We start from the raw sequence: 4,631 nt of genomic DNA, 5'->3' as shown, positions 1-4,631 counted from the left end.
TTGGGCATAGGGGCTTGAAGCCGGAGTTGGAAATGCAGGTGTGTCCTCCCTAAGGAGTGCTCCTGAGGAATCTAAAGGCATGACAATAACTATGGACCAAACCCTATTCCAAACAATACTCCCATAGGAGTTAGTAGCAGGGCCGGGGCAACCCATTAGGTGACCTAGGCAGTCGCCTAGGGCGCTAACATTTGGGGGGCGGTGACCGCAGTGGCTAGACCTTCCGCCGCCTCTGTCGGGGGCGGCATTTCGGGGGCGGGACCTTCCGCTGCCTAGGGTGGCAACAAAGCTGGTGGTGCTCCTGGTTAGTAGAAACGTTGATTGCCTACAGGTTGTGTAAAGAGAGCTGGATTTGGGTCCCAATAATGATAAACAGTAGTGATAACAACAATGATAATATTTTGCACGTCTATAACGTATAACACCCTTCTGGCCATAGTAGTTAAAAAGGCTGTAAGGCCTTAGGGTGCCTTGTGGACTCCTACTCTGTTGAGATAAGCAACCGGAAGGACAGAAGGATACTGCAAATAGTGCTAACCCCAACCCACCAACCTTTCTGTTGTGAGTCTGTGGCATAGCCTGGCATCAAAGACACTGTCAGCTGCAATTATATCTGCAGAAACGACAGATGGTGATATGTCTTATGCAGATACCAGGACTGTGTACATTAGAGACAGAGATAACTAACTAGCTAGTGATAGGGAAGCAATTCAAATAGTCCCATGTAGAAGCAACATGAAGACTTGTAATGATCTTGCCACTCTGAAGTTCCACTGGACCAGCTTGTGAGCTGGTGTATATCAGTTGTCGTTGATTTACAGGGAGCTACATGGTTTTACACCAACTGAGCATCAGGTGTGATGATTTCAATAGGAGACAAACGACTGGCAATTGGTGGATTGTTCTGTACTTTGTAGCACACTTTGGACACCGTATAATTAATTAATTAACAAGGACCGAATTTTTGAACACCACGTGCTCTGTAATTTTGTAGCGATTGCCTGTTGATGCTGCCATTTGTAGCTGGCATCAGCAAACTGCTAATTCAGAGCAAACCTTTTCACAATTTTATAGCAGTCCTCGCGGTAACAAGGGAGGCCAGTGGGAATTTTGCCGTTGACTTTAGTGGAAGCAGTATGGGGCCCCTCAAGAACATCTTGATGACATAGTCCCCGTGCACGACTTCCCAGTGCTCCCGGGAAAATGTTTGGAATGAGATGTTTAGATGGGAAAATGTTTGGAATGAGATGTTTAGATGTATCTGTGCCTCGAGAGCAGAAGGCAAAATGATTTCTTCCTCTCTGATCCGTCTCGGTTGCAGTGCGCAGTGTTGCACGCTGCTTAGATATGGTGCCAGTGGGTGTTATACAAACACCCTCATTCTGATTTTGCTTAAGCCAGTTGGACACTGGTGTGACTCCACTGATTTACACCAGTGAGTCCTGATTTACACCAGCATGCCTGAAATCAGAAGCAGACACCACCCCCCGTATATCTGAAAACTGTCATTTCACGTTGACCAGAGAAGGGTTTTGATACGCAGAAAAACTTTGTAAATATGGTGGAAACCTCAACTGCCTTGCAGATGCTTTTTTGTTCATAAGTTCTTCATGCCAGTTGTTAATTACACTATGAGTCAATGAAAAGACTGCCAGCCACTTCAGTGTCAGCAGTTCTGGGCTTTAATAGGGATTCCTGCTTTCTCACAGGCCTTTTACTTCTCCTCTGAGTGAGACAGTGGTTCTCAGCAGGGGTAGGTGTACCCCTGGGGGTACGCTGAGACTTCCAGGGCATACATCAATTCATCTAGAGATTGGCCTAGCTTTACAAGAGACTACATAAAAAGCACTAGCAAAGTCAGTACAACCTAAAATTTCATACCGACCATGACTTGTTTATACTGCTCTATAAACTATACACTGCAATGTAAGTACAATAGTTATATTCCAATTGATTTATTTTACCATTATACAGTGTCAAGCCTGATTCCCCACTCTGGCACTTCGAGTGCAGAAAGTGGGGGGCCCACAAGGATTCTAAAAATGAATACTGGCCACTCCAGGCTTGTATAAAACTCCCAAGGTTACAGCTTTTCTCTGACCTTGGCTTGGTAAACGCTGCCACCACCCAAATGCAAAAACATCCCTTGGACCTAGGAAGGAGCACGTGGGAATTCCTCCCTGGGGGGTACCCTCAAGCCCTTTCACCCCCGCTCTGGGGAAGAGCAGAGAAAGAAAACAAAAGGAAATCAGCTGTTGCCACCAGCTAATTAAACAACATGCACAAACCTCCTCAAAAATCCAATCCTGTTCTTAAAAAAGGTAAATTTTATTAAAAACAAAAAGAAAGAAAATATATCTGGAACTTACGCTTTTTGCTAGATCTTAAAAGAAACAATGACAAGGATTAAGTATCAAGAATAGCTCTCTTGAGGTTCAGCTTAAAGGTTACCAGCAAAACAAAAGTACCTGGGGTTAGCACAGAGGAGTCCACAAGCCTTACAGAAAATAAAAGAAATAAACCTAATCACATCTTTCTAGACGTTTCCTGGTCTATTTCCATATTTGGGTAGTTCTAGGTATAATCAGATGATTTCCATACCTGGCAAAAAGCTTTTTCGGGCATAGCCATAGCCCTGACTTTGCCCTATCCCCTCTCTCTGGAGAACAACCCCAGAACATACAGGGGAAGTTTTTTTTCCCCCATTTTAAAATGTTCTAGCCTTCCCATTGGCTCTTTTGGTCAGGTGCCCACTCCCTTTTCTTTACCTGGGGGATTTTTAAACCCTTTACAGGTGAAGCAAGCAGCCACCAAGAGAGACTTTATAGCTAGCTGGCTGGGTGTCCATAAAAGGGACCTACCCCCTAGCCCCCCCCTTTCATTTATCACATAGGGTAACAATGAGAAAGTCAGCTATTTGTCAATAACAGTGTGTTGTGACACTTTCGTATTTTGTCTGATTTTGTAAGCAAGTAGTTTTTAAGTGAGGTTAAACTTGGGTCACACAAGACAAACCAGACTCCTGAAAGGGGCACAGTAGTCTGGAAAGGTTGAGAGCCAGGGCTACAGGTCACTCCAGACAGAACAGGAGATGCTGACAAAAACAATCGCCAGGACCAGGGATTGGAATAAAACAGGGGATTTGGGTGCAATGGAGAGAATGGCTGGAAGGGAGGGAGGGAGAGAGAAAGGGAGGGAGGGATAGATAGATAGAGGGGGTGTGGGGGAATAGATAGATTAGATAGAAGGGGTGTGTGGGGATAGAAAGAAGGAGTGTGTGAAGATAGATAGATAGATAGAAGGGGTGTGTGGGGACAGATAGATAGAAGGCGTGTGTGGGGATAGAAAGAAGGGGGTGTGAGGATAGATAGATAGAAGGGGTGTGTGGGGATAGAAAGAAGGAGTGTATGAGGATAGATAGATAGATAGAAGGGGTGTGTGGGGATAGATAGATAGAAGGGGTGTGTGGGGATAGAAAGATAGATAGAAGGGGTGTGTGGGGATAGATAGATAGAAGGAGTGTGTGGGGATAAAAAGAAGGGGGTGTGAGGATAGATAGATAGAAGGCATGTGTGGGGATAGAATGAACGGGTGTGTGAGGATGGATAGATAGATAGAAGGGGGGTGTGGGGATAGAAAGAAGGGGGTGTGAGGATAGATAGATAGAAGGGGTGTGTGGGGATAGAAAGAAGGAGGTGTGAGGCTAGATAGATAGAAGGGGTGTGTGGAGATAGAAAGAAGGGGGGTGTGAGGATAGATAGATAGAAGGGGTGTGTGGGGATAGAAAGAAGGAGGTGTGAGGATAGATAGATAGAAGGGGTGTGTGGGGATAGAAAGAAGGAGGTGTGAGGATAGATAGATAGATAGAAGGGGTGTGTGGGGATAGAAAGAAGGAGGTGTGGGAATAGATAGATAGAAGGCGTGTGTGGGGATAGAATGAAGGGGTGTGTGAGGATGGATAGATAGATAGAAGGGGTGTGTGGGGATAGAAAGAAGGGGGTGTGAGGATAGATAGATAGAAGGGGTGTGTGGAGATAGAAAGAAGGGGGGTGTGAGGATAGATAGATAGAAGGGGTGTGTGGGGATAGAAAGAAGGGGGTGTGAGGATAGATAGAAGGCATGTGTGGGGATAGAAAGAAGGGGGTGTGAGGATAGATAGATAGAAGGGGTGTGTGGGGATAGAAAGAAGGAGGTGTGGGGATAGATAGATAGAAGGCGTGTGTGGGGATAGAATGAAGGGGTGTGTGAGGATGGATAGATAGAAGAGGTGTGTGGGGATAGAAAGAAGGGGGGGTGAGGATAGACAGACAGACAGACTAGGGTGATCCGATGTCCAGATTTTATAGGGACAGTCCTGATATTTGGGCCTTTTTCTTCTATCGGCTCCTATTACCCCCCACCCCTGTCCCATTTTTCACACTTGCTGTCTGGTCACCCTAAGACAGACGCGCCTGCCAGGCTCCCCGCAGCGAGTCCCAGAGGCAGCTCACCGGGTGCCTGTGGGATACTCTTGGCTCGCTCTCGCTGGTACCTTCTTTCCAGCACAAACCCACCCGCCGCCCGAAGTCCCGCACACGCGAGCTCTGGCTGCGACACCCCCCGCCCCGCAGCCCGGCTCCGGCGGCAGCGAA

Source organism: Gopherus flavomarginatus, chromosome 14 (assembly GCF_025201925.1).
Source record: "Gopherus flavomarginatus isolate rGopFla2 chromosome 14, rGopFla2.mat.asm, whole genome shotgun sequence".
Lineage (NCBI taxonomy): Eukaryota > Metazoa > Chordata > Testudines > Testudinidae > Gopherus > Gopherus flavomarginatus.
Note: the sequence above shows the minus strand (reverse complement) of the source record.